General features: G+C 35.1%; 1 long non-coding RNA gene across 1 annotated transcript in view; it reads right to left on the bottom strand.

Moving 5' to 3' along the window:
• LOC129533638 (uncharacterized) overlaps positions 1 to 20,269 on the bottom strand; it is a 65,773-nt gene extending 45,504 nt beyond the window's left edge. Inside the window, exons 1-2 of the long non-coding RNA XR_008679922.2 lie at positions 19,861 to 20,269; positions 3,813 to 3,873 (exon numbers count right to left, since the gene is read on the bottom strand). This is a non-coding gene — a long non-coding RNA (uncharacterized lncRNA). The remainder of the gene's footprint in view (positions 1 to 3,812; positions 3,874 to 19,860) is intronic.
• Between the last annotated feature and the right edge of the window lie 716 nt (positions 20,270 to 20,985).

Here is a 20,985-nt window from a genome sequence, read left to right as displayed (position 1 = left end):
ATGTATGTATGGACAGTCATATAATTGTGATAATCAAATCTCTTCCTAAAACTGTAGGACAGAGTCTAATTTTTATTTCATGCAGATTGTGCCCTCCCTTCAGTGATGACATCCTTACTCCTCTGAAATGAACCATACCACCCATTCAGTCATTACTATGTGATTCTGTGCCATCATGTATCACTTCGGATATGTGTCCCATTCCCCAGTTAGATTACACATTCAGAGTCGTGGTTGAGATTTATACATACTTTTCAAGTCCACAGCATCAAACCTAGAAACCCGTATAGGAGATAGAGCAACAGCGTGGCAGACTGGTGAGGCAAGATAATATGGTGGCCATGTGGTCAAATGGTGGCTCCCTCTCTGACTTGAACAAATGATTTAATCTTCCATTTCTGGCCAGGTGCTGTGGCTCACACCTGTAATCCCAGCATTTTGGGAGGCTGAGGTGGGTAGATCCCTTGAGCCCAGGAGTTCAAGACCAGCCTGAGCAACATGGCAAAATCCCGTCTCTACAAAAAATACAATATTAGCCAGGCATGGTGGCATGTGCCTGTGGTCCCAGTGACTCGGGAGGCTGAGGTGGGAGAATCACTTGAGCCTGGGAAGCGAAAACGTTGAAGTGAGCTGAAATGGTGCCACTATAGTGCAGCCTGGATGACAGAGCAAGACCCTGTCTCAAAAACAAATTATATCTTAAATAGAAATAATTATATCTACCTCACATGGGTGTTAAAAGGAATAAACATGAAGTCACTTAATACTTGGCAGGTAGGGCTCTATAAAATTAAACATCTAAGGTAGTGATAAAATAGTTATGTGTTAATGATACTTATAATCATCATTTATCAAAAAATTCACAATTGCTGTATCATTCTTGTCAACTTAAAGACAATGTAACTAGAAAAGGGAATGGTTTAGAAAGAGATATCTGTCCTGAAAATTCCCGTCCACAAATTCTCTGACTTCTCTCCTTTTCCGACCATCTCTCTAGTCTCAGCACCATCATTCCTAACTCTGACCACTGCTTTGGACTCCTTTCTCTTTCTGCCTCTCAGCACAGCCTACCCTAGATATTTTCCATTTGCACCTCCAGATCTATCATCTACCCTCGTATCGTGCTTTAGGCTTCTGGAGGCTAACTGCCATAATGGCATTCACAGGCTTGGGCTTTTGCTGGGTTTGGCAAATGTGAATTCACCTGCAGGAGATGGGACCTTAGGGGATTTAGTCCCCTTTTGCTCCCTTAATGGGCAGTGGTTGGACAATGATGACTTCCCTATCTTACAGTCACAGCTTCTATTACCACATCTTTGGCAACTATCGTTTTTTCCTAGGTTCCTGTGAGTTCTTTCCTTGCCCCTTTAAGCTGCTGCTAGGCCTCAGAGCTTTCAACAACCTGTGTTGGCTTTCTTTAACCCTGACCCCACCTTTGAAAAAGTGATTATGAAGTGCCTTTTGTCCCCTTTGACTATACCATCTATTTCCTGCTAGACCCTGACTGATACACCTGCCACTCCTCCACACCAATTATATCTGTTTATCACAAGACAGTGTGAAAAATTTGAATTCTGTCCTGTAACTCTCTTCTCTGAATATAGTTTACAGGGTCCTATCTCACTGAACTTTCCTTTCTCATCATGCTGTGTACCACATCTTTCAAATATTCACAAGCTTGAAGATGTCTGCTTTTGGGTGTGTGCAGATACCCTACCCTCTGCCAGAAACATGTGCCTTTACAACTCACACTAGGGACTCAGTATTTGAAAAGTTAATGAACATTTTATAATTCATATCCTCATAGTTTATTTTTTACTGCTATATTTTAGGGAATTGTAATGAACTGGTCATTGAAACCTCTTTTCAGCATTTTAATCTATTCTATACTAAGTATTTTTCTGTTAATAATGACACTAAAGCCAAAATCATATTTTCCTTCTTAAAATAATATCATTTTTAAGCTTTTAACAGTAATACATGCCTGAGATGGTACTGATGGCATCTAATCATTATATAATATGAGTTTTGAAGGGACAATTTTGGTAGCTAAATAATCTTATTCATAATGTTTTTATCACTAATTTGGAATCATGGAGCTTTTATTATGGAGCTGGCATAAATTTATCTGTAAATAGTGTAAATGTTTAGATGGTCCATACATATATAAAAATAGCTTTGTTATGCTTTAAATATTGCTCCTTCGGCTCATAGAGTATATTCAGAGATATTTACCAGTAGGTTTTTGTGCTGCTGTAGCATCTTCCAAAAAAAAAAAAAATTATCCCAGTAGGGCCTTGGGCTATGAATGTTTTAGTAACCTTCTGTTAATAGAAAATAGTAAGAGGTATTTCTTGGGTCTTATCTCTGACATTTTTTGTCATTTCCTTGTTTCAATATTTATGATATTTTCAAACTTTCTGTGTCATGGCCAAAATACTAATATTCTTCAGTCGATAATAAAATTTACTTGGCCTTCATCCCCGTTATTGTTTGTTTGTTTGGTTGTGATACTTAAAATGTGAAATCATAAACTTCTTTTGGTTTTCCTAGAATATTTACCTTCAATTTTCTTGAGTAATCTGTAGTTATTTATAAAATACTCCTTTTTAGAAATAAACTTTGTTTTCCATTCAAGTATAAGATATTATTTTCCATTAAAAAATTTAAAACAGAAGGCAGAAGGTAGAAAAAAACACACTTGTCATCTCACAAACAGGTAATATTTCAGTGCAACATCCTGTCTGTCTTTTTCTCTGTGCATACTTTATATAAAATTGAGATAATATGATAGAGCCAAAATCATATTTTCCTTCTTAAAATAATATCATTTTTAAGCTTTTAACAGTAATACATGCCTAAGATGGTACTGACGGCATCTAATGATTATATAATTTAATTTGAGTTTTGAAGGGACAATTTTGGTAGCTAAATAATCTTATTCATAATGTTTTTATTCACTAATTTGGAATCATGGAGATTTTATTATGGAGCTGGCATTTATTTTTGTACTGCATTTAAATAGTGGATAGTCAAAACAAATTAATAATATGAAGGTGAAGGATCATTACTGACTTAAAACAAAAATATAATCTCTGAGAAGACAAAAAAAATGCTGTAACTTTCCAATAAACTTTATCTTGTATTGCAAAGTATTCTATTATTCAACTTTTACTAAATAAAGTCTGAAAACTTAACAATTTTTGTGTGAAAAGCACATAAAATTTCTGCCCTCAGGAAGCATGCACTAGAGAGGATAAAGAAACATTAAATTGTCACACAAGAATGCACCTTGTATTAGTCCATTCTCACACTGCCATAAAGACATACCGGAGACTGGTTAATTTATAAAGAAAAGAGGTTTAATCAGCTCACAGTTCTGTGGGCTGTACAGGCTTCTGCTTCTGGGGAGGCTTCAGGAAACTTACAATCATGGAGGAAGGTGACGGGAAAGCAAGCACATATTCACATGGCTGGCAGGAGAGAGGGAGGGAGGGAGCGAACAAGCAAGAGATAGAGTGTGTGCACACATGCGAAGTGGGAGGTGTTACATACTTTCAAACAATAAATCTCCTGAGAACTGTATCAGGAGATAGCACTAGGGGGATGGTGCTAAACCATTAGAAACCACCCCCATGACCCAATCACCTCCCACCAGGCCTCACCTCCAACAATGGGAATCACAATTCGATATGAGATTTGGGTGGGGACACAGAGCCAAACCATATAACACTTCATACAGAATGAGAATGAGAGACAGAATATTTTAAGAGGAGACACTTAAAAATTAAATATATTTGGATTTTATTCACAGTTTTTCCACTTTTAAGCACGATAAGATGGCCTGTAGTCTATTGGCGCTTCAGTTTACGTCTGCGTAATATGGGAAAGAAAATAAAATCTGTATATCAAGGTCACTGTCAGGTCTAAATGACTTAGCATATCTAGCACTATACCCTTTACATTGGAAATTCTTAGTGAATAGTAACTATTATTCATTTCCATTATAGCCCTAATGCCAGGAGAAATATTAGAGAGAATATTTAGGAGGCTGTTATTATGGTAATAGTAGACATTAATGAGAGGGTGAATTAGCATAATGGTTAGACATACAGAAAGGAAAAGTAAATATTGACCAAAATTCCACAGAAGCATATACAGGAATTAATTATATAAGAAATGAAGATGTGAGAGGAATCTAAAATGACCTGAGGTTTTGACCTTTATGAATGGGAGAATACAAAGCTTGTAGCCCATCATAGCAAACTGAGTAAGAATTTGTAGGTATGGAGCCCCAGCATTAGCATTTTTAAAAAGGCCTTCAGATTATTCCAGTGCATCACAAGAATTAAGAACTATGTTTAAAATTATTTACGTGCATATGCTAGTGTACCCACAAATGCTTTAAAATTAATTTAAATGCAGTTTTATGTAAAACAGTTCTAACTTTATGGAAATGTAACATATATAACAGGCAAATAAATGCTATAAAATAGGTTGTCAGGCTTCCACTTTCTTAAATTCTAGGTACTACTGGATGTCATGTTTGGGAAAGATTCCCAGTGAGCATTTTTGTTGACAAAGGCAAGGATCCCTCGACATGCCACTAAAGGAAGAGCTTCAGAAAGAAGACACATTGTTTGCATAAAAATAGAATAATTTGAAATCCTTGAGAGACAGGTTTTGTGAATAAGAAGGGGAGCCTGAAGACTAGGAAAAGGGATAAGAAAATGCTCTGCGAGGGAACATTTTCAAATACTGGAAGAAAATAACCATCAAGTACAAATTATATATCCTGTGAAAATATCCTTCAAGAAAGAAGGAGAAATAAAGACGTTCTTAGGTGAAGGAAAATGAAGATAATTTGTTGCTATCAAACCTACTCTTAAAATAGATAAAACAAGTTATCTTAACAAGAGGAGATGATAACAAGAAACGTTATGGAAATTTAAAAAGGAAAAAAAACACATTAGCATAGGTAAAAACAGGGCACATATAAGAAATTAACCCACTTCTCATGAGTTTTTGACTCATATTTGATGGCTGAAGCAAAAACTATAACATCATGCAATATAGTACTCAATGTATGTAGAGGACACACTTAAGACAATTATAATTAAAAGGGGGGACTATAAAATAACCTAAACGAAATAATGCTTCTACATTTCACTCAAAGTTGTAAAATGTCAATACTGGTAGCTTTGATAAGTTATGTATGTAGATTGTAATACCTAAGGTATTCTCTAAGAAAAGGATGCAAAATGCTGTACTCTAGAACACCATATATAAATGAAGATGAAATCCTAAATAATGAATAAATAACCTGCAATACAGTAATATTAGAGAAACAGAGGAACAAGAAACAAAACAAGCAGAAAAAATGATAAAATAGAATATTTGAATCATAACATATCAATAATTACCTTAAATATAAATGTTCTAAATATGCCAGTTAAAAGACAGAGACTGGCAGAGCGCACAGACAAACATGATTCAACAATATGCTGTCTACAAGAAATGTATTTTAAATATGACAAAGGTAGGTTGGTAATAAACAAATGTGAAAGATAGACAATGCAACCATTAACCAAAAATGTAGTTACTATATCAAAATAAGATAGTCAACTTTTGAGCAAACAAAATTACTAGAGAAAAAGACAGATGTTACATCATGATAAAAAGTCAATCTACTAAGAAGTTATATCAGTCCTAAACATGTACGCATAAAACAACAGAGCTTCAAGGTACATGAAGCAAAAACTGATAGAACTGGAAAGAGAAATAGACAAATCCGTGATTATAATTGGGATGTCAACACACCACTATCAGTAATTGAGGAGAATTACTAGAGAGAATATTAGCAATGATATTGAGGAACTGAACAAAACCAACCAATATAATTGACATCTTTAATAATTTATCCAACAAAGGTGTAACATTATGTATGTTATGAAGAACGTAAGAATCTATTTTTTATTTACTTTTGCATAAATAAGGAAACTCTGAATAAATCTGAAAAAAACAATTTTTACCTCCACTTGGTTAGGGGTGTCCTAAAGTAAACAACAAAAAAGAAGAGAAGGGAGGGTTTTCTGTATATGTTCTTATTGTTTTTTAAGTACATGAATGTATGAACAATTTAAAAATGAAAAAATTAATTTTTGAAAGCTACCATATAAACTAATTCATTAGCAAAACTGAGACTAACTCCCTATTTTCAAAATACTTGAGCAAGAAAAGATGGCCTTTGTCATGAAATTGGTGAAGCTTTGATTTTCCATGGTATGCCACATGGAGACCGGAAGCATTGTAATTGGGTTTAAGAAGAAAATATCACAGAACAGTGAAAAACCCTGGGTAATTTGCATTATAAATATGTTGTAAACATCCTTGCAAATCAATATATCTACATATACAAACACATATATGTTTCTGTTTGTCTATATTTGTTCACATATTAACAAATATGTATTTCCACAAATAACTTGTATTGATTACGTAGAATTTCTAGTATGCATTAATGTGGTAATTTTAATTAGTTCTCACTTGTTGAAAAATTATATTTCTACTTTTTTGTTCTTGTTAAAATTATAATTGTATAGTCTACGGATATTTTTAGGATAAACTGTAGAAATTGTACTCTAGGTCAGAGATCATGAAGACATTTGTCTGTTGAGACATGTTGCTAAATACTGCTCCAGAAAGATGGTAATATGTATAGCTTTCTTTTGAGGTATTTGGTTATCTTATAACTTAAATAAAAATCGTATCACAAAAAAGGCCCTATTTTTCAAGAAAGCGTAATATGCTTCCATCTTTGCTATCAATGTCAAATTACCAAAGCAGTTGGTTCTAAAGCCTGTATGCTACAGTTTCTGTTCTGTTCTATATTTGAGGCATAAGTATGCCTGTCATTCATGAAATGCTAACTAGCTAATGCACTCTTAATTCTTTTTGCAACCAACGTACTTATATATTTGTTACAGATATTCATGCCCAAGGGAATGATGCAGTTTCTTTAGTGAGCCTTTGATTTTTAAATAGAAGGAGATGTGTCAGACAGCATTTGGCTAAAGAAAAGATAAAATACAGTGTGATATTTGCTTGTTCCTGAAAAATGCATAAATAGACTTTAGAAACAGGTAAATAATTCTCCCTTGGACATTGTATGTACTGACAGATTGAAAATAATCTATGAAAAGATAAAAGAAAATTATATATATACATATGTCACGATCTTAGTGGTCTTTCCTTTAAAATATTTCTTTAAATTTCCAATTACGTTAATTTTCAAAAGACAGAGTGATCCAGAGGGCATGATCTTTGTTTATGGAATATGACAAACATAGTACAAACATCTTAAATTAGTCAGTGCCTTTGGAACAGCTAAAATCAAGGGAATTGTACCTTTTAAGGTGGCTTATTACAATCTTTCTTGAGTCATGGATTTTCTTAATAAGTGAACTGACAACTATAAACACACATTCACACACAGTTCCTATGTTGCTTCTTTAAAATATAAATTCCATTCCATTATATTGAGAATCAGGATAAAAAACAGTCAAAATATATTAGCTCTTATTAATATATACATATTAATATATGTCTCATTTAAGGTTCTTTAGGTTGCAAATAACAGAAGCCAATATAAGTTATTCTATGAAGGAAATATAGTTTTAAATATCCTGTAGAAGACAAGCAACAGGTGTTAAAAAACTTTACAGGAATTATATTTCCCAGAATTTAACTGAGCAAAGTCTTGAGAACCTAGTAGCCCCAAGAAACAGAAGAGGTTCATTAGAACTCAGCTTCACAAAGTGGGCAGGTTTTCATTTTACAGACATAAAACAGCTGGTACAGAAACAGCTGGATTGATTACAGCTGGGCATTTGACTTAATTAAACATGGTCTGAATAGTTGGCAGCCTATGATTGACTGAAGCTCAGCTGCTATGACTGGCCAAGACTCAAGTATTTGTTACAAATGTATACTTCTAAATTAAACTTTCAGGGAGTTCCTTTACTAAGTTAGATTGCAATTTTTTATATAGGGATTCTAAGCACAGAAGCAGCCTCAAGCCACATTTAGTTTAACCTAAGGTCACTTGAATTTTAAAGGGCCAGAAATTAGAAAACTATGGGGAAGACACCATCATTCATTCTTCACTGTTTTTGTTTTTTTTGTTTTTTAAGTAATCTGCTTCACTCATGGTACTGCTAATATTCTTTCTCGTCTCTATTCATATAGAGAGATGCCCTTATAGCATCTGAGTTTTATTCCACCCTCTTACCCTTAAAATTTCTGTGAAACTTCCTTTCAGTATTAAGTTCAAATTACTGAGAGATATGTGATCAAAAGTTCTCTGAAAAGAAATGTGGAGGAAAGTGACTTTATTCTAATGAAGAGTTTACAGATCAGAAAGATGCAGCTTTCAATATAAAATGAAGGTCCTTCCCAGAGAAGAAACAGAGGGTTCAAGGTTTTTTAGCAAAAGTCTGGACCCAGGTTCTCAATCAGGCCCATTTATGCAAATGAAGAATTGAAACTTGCTTAGTTCTTATTGGTTGATACAGCTGATTTCTGATTAGTCAATTCAGCTGGGCCCTGATTAGTTGGTTCAATTGAGCTCTGAATGTCCCAAAGTTCAACAGGACATGGGAACTTTCAGGAAACTTGAGTACCTGTGTTAGTTCTAGCTAGCAAATGACCACTTGGCTCTATTTAAAATCTAAACCCAGTTAGCCACCCTGAACCCATCGTGAAGGATTAGCTTTTTCAGGTTCGTATTTGTTCACAGATATAACCTGGTCCAGATTATGTCAAATATTTATCTTCCTCTCTGCCCTTCCCCCACCTTTCCCCCCACCTCCCATCACCTCTGTTGCACAGTTGATCTAATCAACCTTAAATTATCATTACAAAGAGGAAAAGAAAAATACCTGTCAGCAGCTCATTCAAAACTTGGAAAGAGGCAATTTGTCAGAGAAAGAAAATTGTGATGTGCTGGGTAGGCAAATATGATGTCGCTATAATACTGCAACAATAACAGTTAATATTTATTGAGTGCTTTTACCTTGCTGTGCAATTTACATGCATTAATTTATTAATCTTCACAAGAACCCAAATTAGTTGATATTATTATTTCCAGTTTGCAAACAAGGAAATTGTTAAAAGGCTTGCTCAAGATCACAGAAACAAGAAGAGATGGAGCTGCAATTTCAACCTTGTCAGTAACTTCATCTCTCAAACTCTTAACTATGGTGCTGCATTTTAAGTCTCAAACTATCATATTTGTAGGTAGAGAAATGCCATTATCTTCTCATTTCTGAACTTGCTTCAAATACATTTCAAGGGTTCACAAAGCCATTCATTACCTACTTTCTGAAGCCTTTGGGTGCCCTTCCTCTACCCTATTTCTTAGGATTATTCTCAAAATGAATCATATGATATCCATGTATGGGACTCCTTCATGAAGCTGCTTTTCTGTTGAATGTTTCTTTCATTTGAAATATGCCTTACTAAAGGAGCCAGATCGTTTCTCTCATAAAAACAGGACAACTTTGAAATAGGCTGAATGCCCAGCAGAAGGTAGGTTGATGACACAGAATTTCAGTATTTACTTAAGTATCATCATAAATAAATGATTCTGAACTAAAACTCATGAATCCTAATTCTAAATCCATTACAATTTCTGATATCAGAAATATGTATAAAAATATATTCCTTTAATAAATATTTATTGAGCATCAACTCAATACCAAGCTGTGTTGTAAGTATAGGAGATGCAGAGATGAATAATACTGTGAGAATTTTGCTTTTATATCATATATAACTGTAGTGTCATCACTGATGGAAAAAATACATTATTATTATGAAATATTGAGATTCAAAAGTAGTAATTTTTCTGGTTCATTATCAATTCTATCTACTTAAATACTGAATATGTATTAATGATAAAATAATTTGATATATTTACCTATAAATTATATCGATAATTTAGGAATATAATTATACTGATGAGAAAAAATATGGAAAAATAGATTGCTAGCTCAGTATCAGTTTTGTTATTTAAAAAAATTTCTAAGATTTGCAATTAATGGATAATGTGTGGACAGAATTGAAAGGTATAAACTCTTCAAACTCACATGTTTTGCCGTCTTTTGATAGTTAATTTTACAGTGGTTAATTTATATTTTTAATTAATAGAATTCATAGATAATTTTTTCATAAATTCTAAGGCTGAGTTTTCTGTCTTATTTTATATGTCTATCAGAAAGTGCCTTTTTTGTTTGACAAATTGTTCTGTTTTTATTACATTTAAAGAACTATGATTCATCCTATGTAATTAGAATGAGCAAGCTGAATATTCTCTGTTCTTTTAAAGGGTAGCAGTACCAGGAGCAAATTGTTGGGATATTCACATATCCATGTTTATCCCTCTCATTAGCCATAAAACAGTCGGTTTCTGATAGATCAATGTTCAACAGAATGTTTTTTCCCCTGGATTTCCAAGTTAAGTCTTTGGGTTGTGTCTTATGTGAAAAATCATGTCAAAGATCTTTTTTCTACTGGAAGAGAAAATCCTACAAAGGATGAAATGGAACAGTGTGTTGTCACTTTATATTCTATTTATTGTCAAACATTGGTAAGTTGGATGTGAGATTATCATAACCCTCCTTTACTAGAGAGAATATAGTGGGGTAACACCATTCTTAGAGCAATACGGTACTGCTTTTGTTAAATTAAGTATTGTTATATATGCCCTCTGACTCATACATTTCACTCCTGAGTATATGTCTCAAGTAAGTTCCCTCTTGGGTCTACAAGGGAGCACGAATGAGGTTATTATTCAAAGTGATATTTCTGATTAAAAGGACATGGAGAAAAGCTGGATGTCCATTTCAGAAGAGTGAATAGGTCAAATGCAAAATCCTATAGAGACACTGTACAACACTAGAAAAGAAACGATACACAAAAAGATGTTCATAGCAACATAGATACATCTTAGAAACACGGTGAGGAATGATTTAAAAAAAACAAAAAGCAGATGTAGCAAGCATGTTCCATTTATGCAAAATTAAACAAAAACATCTTACAGGAGAACATACAAATAAAAAGGATTCTTATTCAACACATTATATGAAAAGGCGTATTAGTTCATTCTCACACAGCTATAAAGAAATACCTGAGGCTGCGTAATTTATAAGGAAAAGAGGTTTCATTGGCTCACAGTTCAGCAGGCTATAGAGGGAGCATGGTGGCATCTGCTTGTGGGGAGACCCCAGGGGGCTTTTAGTCATGGTGGAAGACAAAGCAGGAGCAGGTGTCTTACATGGAAGGAGCAGGACTGAGAGAGGCATAAGTTGTGACACACTTTTAAACAACCAGATCTCATGAGAACTCACTCACTATACACTGCCACGGGGGGATGTTTATTACTAAACCATTCATGAGAACTCCATCCCCATGATTCAGTCACCTGCCACCAGGCCTCACCTCCAACATGGGGATTACAATTTGACCTGAGATTTTGGTGGGGACACAGATCCGAACCATATATGGGAAGATAAGCTTGGGTAATGGGGACCAAAGAGGGAGGGAGGGAGGGACGGAGGGAGAGAGGGAGGGAGGAAGGCAGGCCATCTAATGAAAGTGGAAGCAAACTTTGATGCTTAATTTGTAGACTTTGTCTTTTAATTTTTATGCCAATGATGTGAATTTCTTCAGAAATGTCACATAAAAAGCAAGAATTTCTACAAAAATCTTTTGTTTCCCAAAATGATTTAAACGATGCCTACTTATTCGGTCTGTTATGAGACAGTAGGTGATACTATTTCACCTATAGTAAAAAGTACAAAGAAAATAGGAGATGCAGTTGTTTGGGTTTTTTTTTTTTTTCTTGAAACCACAGGTGGGAAAAATGGAGAAAAGTAAAATATACAAACATAGTGATAGAATAGATAAAAATATATACTTAGTATGTTTAAGTTATATTTGTTTTTCCATAAAGCTATGAGATTTCAGAAAAAGGTTAGTTCCAGTAATATCAGAACAGATTAACAGTAAACAAGAAGTTAGAATGGCTACATTTCAATCCTGGCCCTATCACTTACGGGCAATGTGGGTTTGAACAAACACTTACTGTTTATAAACTTTGTTTTATTGTTGATGTTTTTAAATCTGATATTGTAAATAATATCTACCTTATAGAGGTTGGTCAAAATACAATGAGACAACACAGTAAATGAATGCATATGTCTGAAGAATAATAAATGCAAAATATGTGCTAAGTATTAAGAAAGCAGTCAGAATCAAGATGAACTATGGTATGGATAGAATTATATAGGGCATTCTAAATCAAGGACTTCTTCAGGAAAAAAGTTCTGGTTCGTGTGTATGTGTTTTCATTTGATGTTAGCCAAAAGGCTGAGAAATTTTTTTTTAAGTTAAAAATATTTTCTAAACTTAATATCTTTTTGGAAATATTTTAAGATGTGTTCCTCATTGCAGTTCTCAGGAATTGTGATATTATTAGTGGTATTTGACTAATTTTCCATGTATCTTCTTTAATATCTGCTATATGGAATACTGATCCTTTGCCACTTGTAGAATATTTATAATTATTATACCTTCATCATAGATCGCAAATTTTAGTAATATAAACTATTGTTATTTTTATCGGTCATAGTTTTTGGCCTTAATTACAATTTGTTTGACATTAAGTTCATTACTCCTGTTTCCTTTTTGGTTGTATTTGCCTTGAACACTTTTTCCATCATTTTGTTTTTACCTAATCTGAATTACATTCTTTGGCTGTATTTTGTGTATGGATTTTGCTGTTGGATTTGCTATCTGATTCAATGTGAAACTCATTTTACCCAATAATAATTGAATAAAGCCCATTATAATTTCAAATATGAAAGATATATTTACCCTTAGGTCATATAATGTTGTATTTTATTTTTATATATCATTAAGGTCTCACATCATGTCTTTATAAATATATTTTTGTGCATACTGTTTCTCATATCTAGGAAATTATAATTTTGTTTTGTTTTTGTAACTATAACTTTATACCCTAGTCTTCTCTTTCTCCCCAAAATTTCTATTTTATTCCAAAAGCAATGATACAATTTGGAGTATTTCCTTTTCCTTTTCCTTCTCTTTCTTCTCCTCTACTACCTTAGTCAATTATTTATTTCTCCTTGTGCTTACTACTATTATAAATGTTTTCTCATTTCATAATTTATTAATTTTTAAAAATTGATTAAACATCCAGCTGTTAAAAATTAGATAATCAAAGAATTTACTATCTCTCCCTACTTCTCCCTGTCCCTTTCTGAGTGATTTTTATCATTTGTACATTTTTTAGATCATTTAACACTTACACGCTTTTCTGTCACCCTAGCCTTTATGTTAGTCCAATTCTACCATTAGATTAATTCAATTGCCACCAACAATCATCTCCTGGAAGGATGGAAACTACATTGCTGGAGTTTTTGTGTTCAAGAATGTTCGTCCATTCAATTATACTTGAAAAAATATTTACCTGTTTATATGATCCACAAGAAAAGTAATTTTCCTATCTATCAGTTTTTTTAAATGGGTTGTTAAAATATGTTTTGATTGGTGTGCTTTGTGAGATATCTCCCCACTGGTGGTGGTTGTCAGTCAAGACATTCTGCCAATTCCCTTTGTCACACAAACCAGATCTCAACTGCTATAGTAACCCCATTTTCTTATGTAGGTTCTTTAACATAGAGAATTAATTAGCAAACTTGCTGCAAGACCAGATTAAGAAAAATATATTTTGATAAACTTTATTATATAAATTTAAACTCATCATCTGTAATGGATTCATTTTCCTATGAGTACCTCTTTCAAAAAATAGAATATTTTGTTTATGTTGCTAGATAATCAGTTTCTAATAAATAGAGACATTAAGAACTGGAGTTACAAAGTGAAAATTTGCTGAAGCTAGTTCAAAAGTCAATTGAAAATGCATGACATCATTTAGCATTCTTACATCTAATACAATATTTCACATAATACAAAGACACATGGAATTCTGCTGATCGTCATATTGGAGTAACTGATACTAGATGTGCCCTCTCACTGTAAACAAAGGAAACCGAAATACATACGTGAAAAACTTTTTTTACACATTGCCAACAAGCATGTAATACCCAAAAGAAGCAAACTGGATGAGTTGGGCCTACAGCTGCCCCGGATTTCTGCCTGAACAAACCTTCCAGATGATAGTTCAGAGAAAGAAATCTAAGCTATAAGCCAGTGGCTCCGCTGGTTGAGAAGACAGAGGCTGGACTTCAGGGAGAAGGCCGTGTGTGAGACTACGAAGGCCAAGTACTAGAGGGGAAGAGGTACACAGAAAAGGAGCACACAGCAGGACTCCTTTGCATCTGCTGCTGAACACTAAGCTGTGCAGGTAGAGTGGGAGTCTCCATGAGGCGGGGCAAAGAACTACTAGGGAGCTGAAAGATAAACATTTCTGGAGCCCACAGTGGTCCAGGAGGTATTATGTTTCCATCCTGGCAGAACTGGGAGATATTATTGAAAAACTGGGGCACAGGTAGGGAAAGATGACTAACTTAGTAGTAGCTAAGAAGAAAGATGGTTCTAGAGTAATGACTAGACTTTCTGGCAGAAAGAAAGGAAGGAAGAAAGAGAGGGAGCAAAAAATGAAGGAAGAAAGAGTGAACAAAAAGCCTCAGTAAGCTCAATAGGACCAATCTAATCTTCAGGTTACTTCATTGCAGTTAAACCAAACCTAAACTCTTTTTAAATTAAGACAACAAAATTCAGACACTCAATAGTGTAACATTCAAAGTGTCCAGTGTCAATTTAAAAAATGGCCATCAAGAGAACAGAATTATTATGTTACTGAAAGCAATTACCAAAAATAATTTGAGACGAATATCCACCATGAGTGTAAATACAAAGCATCCCTGAGAAAATATTAACGTATTGAATCCAGCAATATAAAAAACAATATTACATCACCTCCAATTAAGATTCACCTCAAGAATGCATGCCTGGCTTAATATTTCAAAATCAACTGCAATGCTTTTGCTTTAAGACTGGAAAGAAAACGGGATCTACTCTCACCACTTCTGTTTAGCATTATACTGGAATTCTCAGCAAGTGCAATGAGGCAATTTTAAAAAATAGGTATACACATTTGAGAGGAATAGCGTGTTTATCTTTGTTCCCAAATTATATAATTATTAACCTAGATAATTTTGAGAATCCTAGAGCAAAATTAATATAACTAATTTCTTAAGTATAATGTCATCCTGTGAGATATGTGTAGATGTACTTTATCGGTTTGAAGAAATTCTCTTCCATTTGTACTTTTCTGATTGTTTTAAAAAATAAATAGGTTTTGAAGTTTTAAAAAGATGTTTATAGACATATTAAAAGCATCATGTAACTTTTCTTCTGTATTCTGACAATATGGTAATTACAATGACTAATTTCCAAAAGTTAAACGCCACTACGAATGAATCTCACTATGGATGAATCTCAAAAACATTATGCTGAATGAAAGAACTCAGATATGACGAGTCTGTACTGTATAGTTGCATTTATATGAAATCCTATAAAAGACAAAACTAATTTATATTGGTAGAAAGCAGATTAATGACTGTGTAGGGCTGAGGATGGTGGTGAAATTGACCGTAAAGATAGGGAATGTTTCGAAATAATGGAAATGTTCTGTATTTTTATTTTGATGTTTACCTGAATGTATATTAAAACTCTTTAAACTGTACACATAAAATGGATATATTGTATTACATTTAAATTATACTTTAATAAATTATATCAAATTACACACAAAATACAAATACATGCATAGCAAAAACATGGCAAAATAATAAACAGGTAATTCCTTTTATACGGTTATGCTTAATTTGCTTCTCCTTTTTTCTGCAACTGGATTTAATGATAAAGGTAAGTATTATTAGTCTTTATTCTACAAACAGGCTTATTTTATCTTCCTTACTGGGAAGTGAGTGTAGCAAAATTCATGTAATATTCTATAAGAATATACTTTCTTTTAGAGTTAGACACTTCCTAACAGAGGACTATTAAACTTCAGTAAAACCTGACATTCCTCCTGAACACATACTTGATTTCTCTCTTTCGGTCACCTTATCTATCATCTAAATATTTGGGACTGTCGCTTCTTTCCAGACCTAACTTCAGTAAAGTTAGAACCTTCTGATTCTTTCCCCTTTCTCCAGCCTCGACACCTTATCAGATCCCTGTTCCTTCCTCCAGACTGCAGTCACGGTGACCTCTGAGAATCACAGATCTCAGGAGCTGGCTTAAAATTATTCCTAAGTAACCATTCAATGGGCCAAGCCCAGATTTCATATTAAAGTTTTATAGGATTCTATATGATCTTGCCCAACCTTGCTTCCTTCCTACGTACAAACCTATTGAACATCTTTCTCTCTCCATTGTTTTCTAACTTCCTATCCACTCTACCACCATCCTGCTTCACCAGAGTGTGGCACGCTTTCTCCTCCCTTTGGGTCATACGTAAATGCTGTTAATTATTACACGGCATGTGCTCTTTCTCCTTCTATATCAGTTTTTAATTTTTTATTGCTGTTGTTCTCTTTATCCTGGCTAATTCCTGTTCAATATCCAAGATACACCCCAGCAATGACCTTCTCTTGAAAGATGAATTCTAGAAAGGTGGACTTGAGGACCCTTTCATGGGCCATGTATATTAACAATCCTAGCATTCAGTTCACTGGATTTTGATTTTCTTTTCTTACCTGCTGCTATTTTGGAGAAATTGCTGACTCCCTTCCTTGGGTTAGGTCTAATTTTAGTTATTTGTAATGAGGGATGAGACAAAATTCTGGACCATGGAGAGGTGGAAACTTGTCAAAGAGCTTTTCTGCCGTTGATTTATTTATTAACTACTCTGAGTGAGAAGAAATAGTATTTAAGGCGAATCTCATAAGTTTTAGCCATTTGTCAGTGAGAAATTTTAAGTCTAAGCAAGCAATTTTGGGCTCTCCACCTTTTTTTAAAGGTTAGAGAGACATAGGAGTATGACAAAGTGAGTAATTCAAAAGAGGATGAAAAAATTCACCCTTCTCAATACCTTCTCTGGGGCAGAATGACTAATAGTGGTATAATTTAGCCATAATTCTACTACCTCATTTGAGGCATGCTTAACAAATAAGAACTGGTATTTATTGGCAACATTAAAACAGAGCAAAGGAGTAGTTTTTGGATAAAAGGTGTTATAATAGAAACTTTGGTATATATAGCATGCTGTATTTTTTGCAATACTTGTTACTTATGATTTTTGTGATGTTCGCACAGATTACTGTGACTAACTTAATAATTAATAATCATACTTTGTAATTTTATTTTTACATGGGGCAGAGGACACATTTTTTTGTCTGGCAATTTTGGGCGGCATTTTCTGTCCCATAAATAGGATTGTATCACGGGCCACCTCCATTCCTCTATGCCCAGGCTGTGAGCATCTTGAAGGCAGGAACTGTATAAATACTTCTCTAGTCAAGGTAATAGCACAGACCTTACATGAGGTAAATGTTCAATATGTATTTGTTGAATAAATGAATGAATGAAGGGCACCTTTTTTTTCCCCCTTGTCGAGGCCACCTACTGGTGTGGCTGGTAGATGGCAGAACAACATTTCAGCACTTCTGACATCTTGTTCTTGTCTATGCTAAGATAAACTATCCATGGGCTGGGTGACAGTATCTTTGGAAAGCTGATTAATCTATTCTTGACCTTGAACTCTTTCTCTTAGCAGGTTTGACAGGCTATTTTCTACAAAAGAAAATAACACACAAGTTCTTAAGGAACCGCACCTGGGTGGTATCTGCAAGACAAAGGCAGCTCCCAGTGCATCCTCTCTCCTCAGACGGTGTAACCAGAAGCTCGTGTAATAAAAAAACATATAAAGTAAATTTGAATGGGGTAGTAGAGATAAAAAGGGCAGGGATGTGAGCTGAACTTGTGTTTTTAGCAACTTGCAATGCTTGCTGCTAATTAAACAAAAGTCCCTACTTGGATTTTCTGAAACAATCAAGTAGGAAATGTGATTAATGGAAGGCAGTATGAAACTGGAAGCACCCAGTTTCTCTTTCTGGGCTAGTTTGGATTATCTGATCCCCGAACAACATCTGGGACAAGGCCCAGCATTCTAAATATTTTTGCATATTGATTAGTTCAACAAATAACTGAAGGCCAGATATGTGCTAGGAAGTCTTCTGGATGCTGAGGGTAGAGCAGTGAACAACACATGGTTTATATTCCAAAGCTTATCTGACTCAGGTTTTCTCCTACAATGCTCCTACCTACCAGCTAAAGAAATGAGATTTTTAAACTACTAATAATATATTTGTTTTTCTGCTTAGATTTTCTGGTCCTTGGAAAAATGCTATATTTGGGGCAAACTGCTTTCTAGGACGCTGGACATAGTGATTGGTAATGTCTGCACACTTACTCTGACTGTTCCCCCTGGGTAAGAAGGCAGCCCCGCCCATAGTGAAGATGTATCCCCGGAAGCATGCTGTATTAGTCCGTTATCACACTGCTATAAAGAACTGCCAGAGACTGGGTAATTTAGAAAGGAAAGAGGTTTTAATTGACTCACAGTTCCGCATGGCTGGGGAGGCCTCAGGAAACTTACAATCCTGGCGAAAAGCAAAGAGGAAGCAAGGCACTTCCTTTACAAGGCGGCAGGAGGGAAAATGAAGGCAAGAGGAACTACCAAACACTTTAAAACCATCAGATCTCGTGAGAACTCACTCACTATCACGAGAACAGCACGGGGAAAACCACCCCCATGATTCAATTACCTATACCTGGTCTCTTCCTTTACACCTGGGGATTATATGGATTACAATTCAAGATGAGATTTTGGGTGGGGACACAGCCAAACCATATCACACATATTGCGCTAGTTTTTCTGGATAATGGTAGAAGTCTAAATGGACTGTGGGGCAACACAAAATCAAGCTCCAGACCTGGCCAGGTGCAGAGAGACTCACCTGAGCAGGGCAAAGCCATGTGCACTGAGACCTGTGGCATCTAATTCTTTTCTGGGGGCCACCTCTGTGTGTCCCTGGCACTTACAGTGTGCACATGTGTGTGGCCGCTATCTGGCCATCCATATAATTCACTGCGCCTAAAACACTGCAAATAGTCAACTCGTGTTAATTTCTCTTCTTTGTTTTTGAAGGAGAATATATTTTCTGTATCTTTAGTTTCTTTAACTCAACACATATTTGCTGCTTATTTACAACCTGTGTAGTGTGAAGGGTTGGGAATGCTGTATTTTCTGGGAAAGGACTGGGCTCTTAGAATACAGACAAGGGAGAGGTCTTTGTACTGTAATTCCTTGTCCTTAATTTTCTAAGTGAATGGATAGGAGGAAAAGGAACAATCTGTTCAGTGAGACCTGGCTTTATTTTGGTTGGTGTGTCTCCATTGTGCCATCTGACTTTGACAATGACAGTTAAAGGTACCTATCTTCCTGTGAACTCATATCATCTATTCTTCATCATCACTGGTATCATCACAATGAGAAAAAAATAAGGTCTAGAGGAGATGTCTGTCAATCAGTTTTCAAGTTCATCTCTGTTGTAGCAGTGAGCAGACCTTCTCTTCCTGTCAATCGCCTTTTGTAACCTGAAGAAAAGGGAAAGTTACTGACTGACACCAAGGAGAATTTCTTTACATTCCATTCTCAATATCCAAGGGGCTCTGGGATTTGAGACTATCAAATTAGTGTCAGTTTGAGGCCTTTCTGAGAGAAGAAGGAAAAAAAATGGAGATTACCTGAATTCATCTTCCACGGGGCCCATTGCTAACATCCAATCATAGCGGCTGTCAGTCACAGAGAAGGGCATATATTTCAATGACTGGGTATCTCTTTAACTATAGAAATGAACAATCTGGCTCCCCCAGCTCTCTTCTTAACAGCTACAGCCCATGAAATGAAAGGTTTGAACTTGAAGGATCAACACAAACAGAATTTGCAGCAATTTCTATTACTGGTTTCTTTTCTTATTGTCTGAACACAGTATTTCCTTACTGACAGAGGAAATGAATGAGGTCTGGAAACGTTTTTTCTAAGCTTCAGTGGTATTTAACGGCATTCCCTTCACCTTCTCAGGCTTTGTGGTTGTGAACAGCATCAGAAATTGATGATCTTTTCTTTAAAGACACAAATTGCTTTAAAAATCTTCTCCAAACTGTAAAAAAGTAGAGAACATTTAAGTTTTTGAGTTATCATAGAATTAGCAAACATTGTTATCATACTCACTTTGAATCAAAGAAATATTTTTCATCCTATTGTTGATGATTCCTACATTATTTAGTGGTAATTTTGGGGAGATATATATCCAGAATAGTTAAGATTGAAAGAAATTGATTTTCATACTTTGTATTTAGTTTTTCCCTGGGGAGTATAAAGAGGTTAATCCAGTGTTTTACACTTAAAAATTACTCTGTTGGCCCCAGGCGCAGTGGTTCACGTGTGTAATCCCAGCACTTTGGGAGGGCAAGGTGGGTGGATCACTTGAGGTCAGGGGTTCAAGACCAGCCTGGCCAACATGGTGAAACTCTGTCTCTACTAAAAACACAAAAATTAGCCGGGCGTTTTGGCGGGCGCCTGTAATCCCAGCTACTCGTGGGGCTGAGGCAGGAGAATTGCTTGAACCTGGGAGGCAGACGTTGCAGTGAGCTGAGATCATGCCACTGCACTGCAGCCTGGGAGACAGAATGAGAGTCAGTCTCAAAAAAATATATTATTCTGTTACTGTCATGATGACTTTTCCGCTATGATAGCATTGCTCCAGTTAGTAATTTACTGAGGACCTACTATGCACAACAGTGTGAAGAATATGAGAGTTGATCATGCTTTACCTAAAGAAATTAGTGGCCAGTATGAAAATAAATACA

This window comes from Gorilla gorilla, chromosome 4 (genome assembly GCF_029281585.2).
Source record: "Gorilla gorilla gorilla isolate KB3781 chromosome 4, NHGRI_mGorGor1-v2.1_pri, whole genome shotgun sequence".
In the NCBI taxonomy this organism is placed as follows: domain Eukaryota; kingdom Metazoa; phylum Chordata; class Mammalia; order Primates; family Hominidae; genus Gorilla; species Gorilla gorilla.
The sequence above is the reverse complement of the archived record's forward strand: the minus strand, read 5'-3'. Positions and strand labels throughout refer to the sequence as shown.